We start from the raw sequence: 12,518 nt of genomic DNA, 5'->3' as shown, positions 1-12,518 counted from the left end.
AAAAAAGTTGTCCATTTCATCCAGATTTTCCAATTTTGTTGAGTATAGGCTTTTATAGTAGGATCTGATGATTTTTTAAATTTCCTCAGTTTCTGTTGTTCTATCTCCTTTTTCGTTTCTGATTTGTTAATGTGGACAGTCTTTGTACCCTCTGGTTAGTCTGGCTAAGGGTTTACTCTATCTTGTTGATTTTCTCAAAGAACCAGCTCCTGGTTTTGTTGATTCTTATTGTAGTTCTTTTTGTTTCTACTTGGTTGATTTCAGTCCTGAGTTTGATTATTTCCTGCTGTCTACTCCTCTTGGGTGCATTTGTTTCTTTTTGTTCTAGAGCTTTCAGATGTGCTGTCAAGCTGCTAGTGTATGCTCTCTCCAGTTTCTTTTTGGAGGCACTCAGAGCTGTGAGTTTTCCTCTTAGCAGTGCTTTCATTGTGTCCCATAGGTTTGGTTATGTTGTGCCTTTCATTTTCATTAAATTCTAAAAAGTCTTTACTTTCTTTCTTTATCTCTTCCTTGACCAAGTTATCATTGAGTAGAGCGCTATTCAGCTTCTATGTGTATGTGGGCTTTTTGTTGTTTTGTTGCTAGTGAAGACCAGCCTTAGTCCATGGTGATCTGACAGGATGCATGGGATTATTTCAGTCTTCTTATATCTGTTGAGGCCTGTCTTGTAACCAATTATATAGTCAGTTTTGAAGAAGGTACCATGAGGTGCTGAGAAGAAGGTAGATTCTTTTAGGATGAAACGTCCTATAGCTATCTGTTAAATCCATTTGGTCCATAACTTCTGTTAGTTTCACTGTGTCTCTGTTTAAATTTGTGTTTCCATGATCTACCCATTGATGAAAGTGGGATGTTGAAGTCTCCCACTATTATTTTGTGAGGTGCAATGTGTGCTTTGAGCTCTAGTAAAGTTTCTTTTATGAATTTGGGTACCCTTACATTTGGAGCATAGGTGTTCAGAATTGAGAGTTCATCTTGGTAGAATTTTCCTTTGATGAGTATGAAGTGTCCCTCCTTATCCTTTTTGGTTACTTTTGGTTGAAAGTCGATTTTATCTGATATTAGAATGACTACTCCAGCTTGTTTCTTGGGACCATTTGCTTGGAAAATTGTTTTTCAGCCCTTAACTCTGATGTAGTATCTGTCTTTGACACTGAGGTGCATTTCCTGTATGCAGCAAAATACTGGATCCTGTTTACGTATCCAGTCTGTTAGTCTATGCCTTATTATTGGGGAATTGAGTCCATTGATGTTAGGAGATAGTACGGAATAGTGATTGTTGCTCCCTGTTATTTTTTATATTATCTTTATGTTTGTGAGGCTAACTTCTTTTGGGTTTGTTGAAAGAAGATTGCTTTCTTGCTTTTTATAGGGTGTAGCTTCCCTCCTTGTGTTGGTGTTTTCCATCTATTATTCTTTGCAGGGCTGGATTTGTGGAAAGGTATTGTGTGAATTTGGTTTTGTCATGGAATATCTTGGTTTCTCCATTTGTGGTAATTGAGAGTTTTGCTGGGTATACCAATGCCAGTCTAGGCTGGCATTTGTGTTATCTTAGGGTCTGTATGACATCTGCCCAGGATCTTCTAGCTTTCATAGTCTCTGCTAAGAAGTCTGGTGTAATTCTGATAGGTCTGCCTTTATGTTACTTGGCCTTTTTCCCTTATTGCTTTTAATATTCTTTCTTTGTTTTGTGCATTTGGTGTTTTGACTATTATGTGACAGGAGGAATTTCTTTTCTGGTTTGGAGTTCTTTTCTGGTTTGGAGTTTCTTTTCTGGTTTTTCCTATTTGGAGTTCTGTAGGCTTCTTGTATGTTTGTGGGCATCTCTTTTTTAGGTTAGGGGAGTTTTCTTTTATAATTTTGTTGAAGATATTTACTGGCCCTTGAAGTTGGGAATCTTCACTCTCTTCTATACCTATTATCCTTAGGTTTGGTTTTCTCATTGTGTCCTGGATTTCCTGGATGTTTTGGGTTAGGAGCTTTTGGCATTTTGCATTTTCTTTGACTGTTGTGTCAATGTTTTCTATGGTATCTTCTGCATCTGAGATTCTCTCTTTTATCTCTTGTATTTTGTTGGTGATGCTAGCATCTATGACTCCTGATCTCTTTCCTAGGTTTTCTATCTCCAGGGTTGTCTCCATTTGTGATTTTTTTTTATTGTTTCTATTTCCATTTTTAGATCCTGGATGGTTTTGTTCAATTCCTTCATCTGTTTGGTTGTGTTTTCCTGTAATTTTTTAAGGGATTTTTTTTTGTTTCCTCTTTAAGGGCTTCTACCTTTATACCTGTGTTCTCTTGTATTTCTTTAAGGGATTTATTTATGTCATTCTTAAAGTCCTCTGTCATCATCATGAGATGTGATTTTAAATCAGACTCTTGTTTTTCTGGTGTATTGGGGTATCCAGAGCTTGCTGTGGTCAGAGAACTGGGTTCTGATGATGCCAAATAGCCTTGGTTTCTGTTGCTTATATTCTTGCCCTTGCCTCTTGCCATCTGATTATCTCTGGTGTTAGCTGGTCTTGCTGTCTCTGACTGTGGCTTGTCCCTCCTCCAAGCCTGAGTGTCACTACTCCTGGGAGACCAGTTCTCTCAGGGAGGAATTTGGGTATGGAGTGCTGTGGCACAGGACCAGCTCCAGGAGCAGACAGAAACTAGAAGGATCCTGTCCCAGGCTCCACTATAACTCTTAATAGCTGGAAGTGTTCAGATAATTGTAAGGAACCAGTCATAGAGATTCCATTCATAGCTATCCAAGCCCACGTTGACAGGAAGATACATTTTTGTATATTTATTCAGGGCTAGATTATTAGTAACAGACTGCCTTCTGCTCTACCCACTCTCCTTAGTAGCCTTACAAGACTGGCATTCTAAAAATGGGGCTCTTGTGGCACCAGAGCCATCTTTCTGCATTATTTCTCTTTCTTAATCACTGTAGCTTCAAGAGAATGTGGGTCCCTATACCTCCAAGGACTGTGGTCCTCTGAGGACTTGAAATTAAAGAGTGGTACCTCACTCAGACATTAGCAAGCCCGGTTTTCCACATTTGTTGGAGGTGGTGGTTTGGTTTGGTTTAGTTTGGTTTGTGTGGGTGTTTGTTTGTTTGTTTTGTTTTCTTTTGTTTTGTTTTGAACACCCCATGAATGCCTCTAGACACAAATTGTTAAAGACCTGAAAAAAGTTTCCCACTGGCTGTGGTAGCTCAGGCCAGTAATCCTAGCCCTTGGGGAGACTGAAGCAGGAAAGTAAATTTGTTTCCAGCCCATCTGGCTAGAGCTTCTATTTCCCCTTCTTGGTCCCAAAGCCTCTTTCCCTACCGTCTGCTCTCCAGTCTTCGAGGAAAGCAGATTGACTGGAAATGTCTCCCTCTCACGAGCTTAGCTCTCTCGGGAGCTTCCATGATGGTGACTGAGTCTACTGGGAGGAGGTCTGTAGGTGCTTGAGACCCGTGGACATAAAGCCCCTGAAGTGCTTGCAAGCTTTTCCTGACTTCCTCCTGGTGGTTCAGGGTAGTGACATGGCCCCACACTCCCACAGTGGTGCTTAGGAGAGGAGAGTGATGGGTAAGCAGAGCCTGGCGCTTGCCTGCTCACCAGGAGAGGAGCAGGCTGTGTTTGGAGTAGGGGAAGTACATTGAGCTACAGGAGACAGTGTCTGTGTGTGATACCGAGTGTGAGAAATACTTGAAAAGGTTTTTATTTTTGTTACATCTGTGTTTGGAGTGTGTGTGTGTGTGTGTGTGTGTATATAAGTGATGTGTGTATCATAGTGTGCATGTGGAGGTCACAGGACAACCCGCAGGAGTCCATTCTCTTTGTCCATCAATGTGGTTACTGGGATCAAACTTGGGTCATCAGGATTGCCCACAAGCACCTTTACAAATGGAACCATCTGGAAAGGCCGGAAATATTATTTTTAAAGCATATTATATGTATGTGTGAAATCAATGTCCCCCATTTTGTGGGATGGAGAAGTAACCTAGGGCTTTATCTAGGTAAAGACTTTATCATTGTGCTTAACTCGACCACCACCAACCAACTCCTCCTCCTCCTCCTCCTCCTTCCCCCTCCTCCTTCTGAGATATGCTTTCACTAAAATGCTCAGGCAAGATAGGAACCCTGCATAGCCCAGCCTGGCCTTGAACTATGAATTCCTGCTTCTGCCTCCTGAGCTACTGGGTTTACAGACCGGTACCACTAGGCCTGGGAAATGATCTTTTTACCTTTGAGTTGTTTTGTCAAACTCAGTAGTTGTGGGGCTGTGGAAACAGCTCACAGTTAAGAGTACTTCCTGTTCTTCCAGAGGACCTAAGTTTAATCCCTAACAAAATCCTAGAGCTCCCAAAACTGCATGTAACTCCAGCTCTAGGGGATCCAGTTCTCTCTTCTGGCCTCCTCACGCTCTGTACTCACATGCACAAACCCCAACGCAGACACATAATTAAAATTAATAATAAAATAAAATATTTTAATGATCCTGTAGTTCTGAGGATATAAAATAAGGAAGGTAAAGGCAGGGTGTTTTTGTTTGTTTGTTTTATTTTTGCTTTATAACAGTTTGTTTTCAGATTTGTCTACTTATTTCTATGTGTATAAGTCTGTGTACTACCTGCATGCCTTGTGCCCGAGAAGGTTAGAAAAGAGTATCAGAACCCCTAGAATTGGAAATACAAGCAGTTGTGAGCCATCATGAGAATGCTGGGAAGTGAACACAGGTCCTCTGCAAGAGAAACAGGTGCTCCTAGCTGCTCCCCAGCCCTGCCCTGCATTATAGTATTTTTAAATGTTTATAGTTTGAATGTCCTCACCAACATTGAAGTTTAGTTGTCACTGAAAGCGTTCTAAGAGGAAATGGTTTAGTTAATGCTAGAGTTATAAAAGCTAGCTATGAAAGTGGAAGTTGGGCCTTACCCTTCTCATTTTGAGCATGTTCATGTGCCCTTCCCTAGTGGAGCAATGCAGAAGGTCCTCACTAGATGTGCCTACTCCCTGTGCTGGCTGGTTTTATGTAAACTAAACACAAGATAAAGTAATCTGAAAGGAGGGAACCTCAACTGAGAAAATGCCTCCATGAAATCCAGCTATAGACATTTTCTTAATTAGAGATAGATGAGGGAAGGCTCAGCACATTGTGGGTGTTGCCATCCCTGGGCTGATGGTCCTAGGTTTTGTAAGAAAGCAGTCTGAGCAAGCCATGGGGAAAAAGCCAGTAGGCAGCACCCCTTCATGGCCTCTGTATCACTGTCTTCCCCCAGGTTCCTGCCCTGTTTGATCAACTTCCTGCCCTCATGCTTTTGATGATAACCCCTTCAACTGGGCCTTACACTGCCCCTGAGGAATGATGAAAGAAATAAACCCTTTCATGCCCAAGTTGTTTTGATCATGGCATTTCATCACTTCATCACAACAATAGTGACCCTAATTAGGACAGAAGTTGGTACCAGGAGTGGGGTATTGCTGTGACAGATCTGACCATGTTGTTTGGGGGAGGATCGTGGAAGGACTTTGGAACTTTAGGCTGGAAAGCCATGAGTGCTGAGAGCTCTGTGGGTTGTTCTGTTGGAACTATGAAGGTAAGAGTGTTGAGAGCAGTGCAGATGAAGGCTTGGCTCATGACACTTCAGAGGGAAGTGAAGACTCTACCTGGCCATATGTGTGAAGAATCTATGGTGTCTGGTTAGCCAGAGCTGAAGAATCAGCTGTGATTATCTAGAGACTAGAAACACTAAAGCAAAACTTTTGTCTTACTGGGACAACTGGTTGTTGATCAGCTGAAGCTGAGATATTGTGGTTATAAATTATGAAGAGTCAGCATCATTGAAGTGAAATCTTCTCTGTGGTGTTTCCTGAGTTCCAGAAGTTGCCAAGGTTGTACCTCGTGATGGCAGCTGAACTTGGTAGTGTAAGAGTCACCCAGATGGCACTTTTGAAAGCATGAAGAGCAGTTGAGGCTTGGTACTGTGAGAGGATAGGAGAGTCCATTAGAGAAGGTGTAGCCTCAGGGCAGTGTAAGGCCCAGTTGTGCAGAGAAGCCAAGACTTGGCACCATGAAGAGAGCCTATGAGAGGCTGTTGGTGAAAGTGCAGCCCAGCTACAACAGAAGACCCCAGGATTTTGGAAATGCTAGTACCATGGGATGACCACCAAAACCAGCAGCGGTTGTGGAGTAGATCCTGTCTAGGATTAGAAGTTAAGCTGAGTGTGCTGCAGAGGGTGCAGATGGAGAAGTGACCCAGGTCCTTGGAAGAGCCCAGAAGATGGTGAGTGTATCCAAGACATTGGACATTGGTTTGATCAGATTGTGACTGTGCCCTGGCTCTTCCCTCTTGAAATAAGAAATTATTTAACTTATTTTTTTATTTTATAGAAGCCCATAGTTGAGAGGCTAGATTTTTAAAGAGGTTTTAAAAGAGACTTCGGATTTTTTTTTAAGAGACTGAATTTTAAAATGCTCAAAATTTTCAAGACAGTGTGACTTTTAACATTTGTTAAATTTTTTTTAAAGATTTATTTATTTAATTTATATATGTGAATCCACTGTCACTGTCTTCAGACATACCAGGAGAGGGCATCAGATTCTATTATAGATGGTTGTGAGCCACCATGTAGTTGCTGGGAATTGAACTCAGGACCTCTGGAAGAACAGTCAGTGCTCTTAACTACTGAGCCATCTCTCTAGCCCCCTATTAAATGTTTTATATTGTGATATTGTTAATGTGTGATCTTGGGAATGAACAAGAAAGCACAGGTTGTGACCTAACAGTGGTATGTTTGTGTGTCAAGTTGACAAGGTGACACAAGATGCAGTCATTTGAAAGGGTGGAAACTCAATTGAGAAAATGTTTCCATGAGCTTCAGCTATAGGGCATTTTCTTAGTTAGAGATTGATGAGAGAGGGCATAGCCCATGATGCTATCCTTGGGCTGGTGGTCCTGGATGCTATAAGAAATCAGGCTGAGCAATCCATGGAAAGCAAGCCAGTGCTCAGCATCCCTCCATGGCCTCTGCATCAGCTAGCTCCTGCTTCCAGGATCCTGTCCTGACTTCCTACAATAAGAAAACGTAATAAACCCTTTCCTCCCTAGGTTGCTATGATCATGGTATTTCATCACAGCAAGAGAGGCCCTGACAAGGATGCCTACCCTCTTCTGATGCTACAATGCAGAAGGCACTCACTAGATATGGCCCCACAGTTTTGGACTTCTTGAGAACCATGTTCCAAAGGGAACTATAAATTATAATAATAATTTTCCAAATGAGTGGTATTCTGAACAGTTAAGATGAGCAAGGCAACCTTCACTAGGGACTCACAGCAGTCCCTCCATTGCTTATGCGCAGGAAGAGACTTGTGGAGGGGGCTATGGACTATGAACATTTTTGACTATACTTTTATTTTCTCATGTACATAATTTGTTTATGATTTTGAAAATTATGTGTTACTTGGCTCATCATATAAGATCAGAGCTGGCTTCTGTCTTGTTTGGCATTACATGTAGGCACATGTATGAAGATCCAGCTAACAAAAGAAAGCTAAACCCAGAACTATGACTGTGGGCCAGTGGGATAGCTGATGACAAAAGTATGTTAGCATGTACTAAGCTCTGCATTCCCGTGCCAGCACCGAACAATGGGAATTGTAGCAAAATAGAATTAAGATGCTTTTGTCAAAAGCAAATAAATTTCAGGGCTAAAGATGTAATTCAGTGGGTGGACTGTTGCCTAGCATACACAAGGCCCTGGTTCAATCCCAGCACTGTATAAACTGGACGTGGTGGTTCACACTTGTAATCCCAGCACAGGACGTGGAGGCAGGAGGACTAAGACTTTAAGGTCATCCCAACTACACAGTCTGAGGCCAGACTGGACTACCTGAGACACTGTCTTTAAATAAATAAATAAAGTTTAAAGTTGATAATGAGGGAAAACTTGTTGGGGGGGAGAGTTTAGTGTGAAAATGGGGGAAAACTTGGCATGGGGGGTGGGGGGTGGGGGGAGAGTTTAGTGTCCAGGGGAGGTGTTTGGCTAGGAGATTTCCAAACAGGATTGTAGCACTCATTGCTACATTATGTAATGTTAATACATTACAGCTTATACAATCTGTAGCTTGTTGGAAAAGAACTTTTGATAAGGAAAACTCAAGGACTGATAGGCCCTTGGAGAAGGGAAAGAATATCAATTAAATGTGGTTCTTCTACTTTGGTAAATCGTAGGATCTCAGATCTGTGGGACGCAGGTGTGCTGGCGACCGGAGGTGGCTGCTGCTGCTGTGTGCTCCATACCTGGGCTCAGGCCTCCTTGAAGGTTAATTGTCACTGTCACCCACCCGCAGCTGGGAGGCCCCTCATAGATCTGGGAAAGCAGATATCATCAGCGTTGGTTTCTGCTGTGCATTTCGGTGAGTAGTCAGGACGGCAGGAAGCAAGCACGGGAGGCAGCTACAGGAAGGATGCCCAGCTGGGCAGGATGGGGCCCCGCTCTGCCTACTCTGCGGTAGACTCTGTATCTCTTTCCTGAAGAGCAGGGAGCCCAAGATTGATACCAGTTCCTCGAACCACAAAACACACCAGAGCTGAACACATGGCCAGCCTTGCCTTCATAACAGTCTGCTTCATTCACAAGATATAGTAATCTTGGGTAGAACTAGGAGCTCGCTGAAGATATGATATTGGGGCAGCTCTCTGTGTCAAAAAAGAACTAACGAGCCAAAATATAAGCATAGAAATATGCCTTGGTTCAAGGAACAACAAGAAGGGCTTTTCAGAGCTCTTCTCCCCTTTCCTCTTGTTCCACTAATGCCTGCTTGCTCCCTCTGTGAGGATGTAAAGAGAAACCATTAGAAGATTACTGATATGGTCTAAATGTTGGCATATAACAGGCTTTCTGATGTCTCCCAGTCAATCACATAGCAAAGGCTTGCCCAGTGCAATGCTATTTGGAAGTGCTGTGGACTTTTAGGAGGTGGAACCTTCTGGGAGACCTTTTGGTTACTGGGAGTCCACCCTGGAAGGAGATTTCAGGACTGTCTTTCTCTCTGTGTCCTGGTTTATGCCAAAAGCAGTTTGTCCCAAATATATGATTTCCACCCCTTGCCCAGAGCAATGGAGCTGTTCAATCTTGAACTGAAATCGACAGAACCATCAGTTAAAATAAGTCTCTTTATTTCATAAGTATCTGCAGCCAGGATTTCCTTGTAGTGATGGAAGGCCAAGTAACGCTGTTGCCAGCTTGTGCTACATAGTTTAAAGTGCGTGCAAACAGAAAGGGGCCCCTGTCTCTTTATAATCCCAGTTTGAAAATGGTAGACAAAGAACTGTTCACCCTGCCTGGGCCAGGCATCTCCTTGGACAAATCAATTCAGATGGCAGTCATGTATGCAGGCAGCAGAAAAAAAAAACTATTCTGTATCATGGTCCTGATCTGGCTGCCATGACCACCATCCCAAACAACAGTGAGTGAAACAGGTCAGGAGAATGGTCTGTTGTGTAAATTTCCAGACAGAAATCCTGTACAGAAAACACAGACTGTTGTGGGGGGAAACCGGCAGGGGTCTGCTTTATGAGGCTAAGAACAAAGTTTTGAAACTTCTTTAGCACTAATATATTGTTTCCAGTTTAAAATTAGGTACAAAAGTAACAATTGGCCAAATATGAGAAACTAAATAACAAATTCCCAGGAAGAGGCCAGACACATTTGAGGGTTACTGCTGTAGACACTACTGTGGCGTTTCGGATCCCTGTCCAGTCGATTTAACATACATGCTCCTTTAGAGTTCATTTTTGAAAATTATTAGTATTGTGTATGAGATGGGGTACTGCAATGGTGCTCTTCTGAGGATGGGTCTCTCTGTGTTATGTAGGTCCCAGGGATAGAAACCAGGCTTGAATGGCAAGCACCATTGCTGCTGAGCCATCTGGCAGCCGCAGACTTGGGTCTCAATGGCAATCTGTCCTCTGTGTGTAGAACTCACTACAGCTGCAGCTATTGCAACACTGCCACTCACCCAGGCAAGTGAGGGGCTCTGCAGCTCCTGCTCCATCAGCCCGTAGACATCAGTCCTGGGAACTGAACTCAGGTCCTCTGTAAGAGCAGTACACGTTCTTAACCACTGAGCCATCTCTCCCACCTCACGGGGGTGTCTCCAGGCCCCACGGGTGTGCCATCTTAATGAGCAGCTGAGCAACAGATCGTCCATCTCTTTTGGATTAAATAAACATTAAGGCAAAGTTCTTAACCATTGGGTCTTGACCCTTTGGGGTCCCATGTCAGATACTTACATTATGATTCATAACAGTAGCAAATTTACAGTTGTAAAGTAGGAATGAAATACACTTCTAGCTGGGACTCACCATGTGAGGAACTGTATTAAAGGCTCGAAGTGTTAGGAAAGCTGAGAAGCACTGCTCTAAGATGTGTAGTGAAGGGCAGAAGGAGAGAACAAGCAGAGTTGAGCCCCCAGCCCGCGTCTGACGAGGAGGAGGATTATGAATAAGTGTTTAAACCTTAACCTTATCTGTGTATTTTTAAATAAAATGAAATGTGCATCATTTAAAGCACCCATAAAAGTACAAATAACACAGATAATAACCAGCCCATCATATAGTATGTATAACAATCATACAATCATATAATATGCATGTCTCTTTCCTTTGCCTTTGTCTACAACTCTCTGTGGACTCCAGGCTTTGTCTTAAATAATACCTCTGGGCTGGCTGATGGCTCAGAGGTCAAGGTCCCACCTTAGAAGCCTGACAGTCTGAGCTTGGTTCTCGGGACCCACAGGGTGAAAGGTGACCACACCCAGACCCTCATGCTTGCATGGTAACCACTTGAACATCTGAGCCAGCTCCCTAGCCTAAATAAGTTGTCTTAAGAAGGCCTTGCATATCTGAGGACACTTTCCTGGTGTCCTACTTCAGGAAAACTCATTTGGTTAGGTATAAAACATGTTTTTGTGCGAATAAGCTTAATGTTTGGCTTACTAGAAGACAGCTACATTCTCATAGATTGTTACATTTGATTTGTTACAGTGTCTCAGAAAATAGGAGGAGAGGCTGGCCTCCTGAGGATAGAGAAATGGAAAAGGAAACACTCTTTTAGCTTTTCAGGTAACCCTGGGTGTTCTTCCTCCACACTGTGTAAAGCAGAACAAGGATGATTTTTTTTTCCCCTTAAAGCACAGTAGCCATGTGACACTAAAGCCCTATTACCGAGCTTCCTGCTACGTATAGGACTCTTTGGGCTGAATTTTCGTAAGATGGAAAAGGAATCTTTCCATGTGCATAATTTTGTGGCTACCATGCACTTGGCCAACTAAAAAATATCAGTTCACTGAGTTATGTATCTTGCAAATGTTTGCACATTTCATTAAATGGTATCAAAGCAGTCAGAATCATTTATGTGACCGTAGCGCTCATCAGAGAACACTTTCAAGTCCTAGGGATCTGAGCCCAGAGAGACTGGCACAGCTCTCCCAACGCTTGAGTTTTCTCTTCAAATCTCATCTTGGTTTTGGTACTGAAGGTTGAACCCAGTGTCTTTTTCTTTCTCTCTATCTCCCTTTCTCCCTTTCTCCCTTTCTCCCTTTCTCCCTTTCTCCCTTTCTCCCTTTCTCCCTTTCTCTCTCTCTCTCTCTCTCTCTCTCTCTCTCTCTCTCTCTCTTTCTTTCTTTCTTTCTTTCTGGTTTTTCGAGACAGGGTTTCTCTGTGCAGTCCTGGCTGTCCTGGAACTCACTCTGTAGACCAGGCTGTCCTGGAACTCAGAAATCCACCTGCCTCTGCCTCCCAAGTATGGGATTAAAGGTGTGCGCCACCACTGCCTGGCGAACCCAATGTCTTGTACACCAGGCAAGCATCACACAAGTGTCACACAGCTACATTGCTAACTTGAAACCTCAGAATTTCTCACTGGCAACAAACGTTGTCACTTGTCTTCTCTGAAAAAAATAGGATTGTTTCATTAATTTTCAGGTGATAGTGAACCTACTTGAAAGCATTTTTTTTTGTTCCATCAAGGACACTCTTCTTTTCCTGTGTGTTCATCTGTGTGTATGTACGTGTGTACATATGCATGTGTGTGCATATATGGGTACATGTGGTGTGTGTGTATGTGCATGTGTGCATATATTCGGGTGTGTGTGTGTAAATGAAGAATAGAGAGTTGGCGACATGTACAGTTGGTACTGTGGCATGGACCCCTTGCACAAATAACACCATCAAGAATGGGGCCAGTGACGAGCTAGTTTTACAGGGAAAATGGTTTTGACTCCACAGAACCCCTGAGAAGATTTTAAAAACCCTAAGGGGATTTGGAGGAAAATACCTGTTTTACTGCATTCTGTTGGCTTACTTAGGACCAAGAAAGTCATAATTTTTCTTCTCCAAATTGACTCTATTGTTCCATGGGCATCTTATATTTGGCATTATAGGAAAAACTAAAGTCAAGAATGATATTTTTTCTTTGTAGCTAACTGCTTTTGGAACTGATATCATTGTTATCTTATTTCGTACCTGGATCTAATTAACT

The sequence above is a fragment of the Mus caroli genome, unplaced genomic scaffold, assembly GCF_978045245.1.
Source record: "Mus caroli unplaced genomic scaffold, Mus_caroli_1 scaffold_1, whole genome shotgun sequence".
NCBI classification, from domain to species: Eukaryota; Metazoa; Chordata; class Mammalia; order Rodentia; family Muridae; genus Mus; species Mus caroli.
This window is presented reverse-complemented; position numbering follows the sequence as displayed.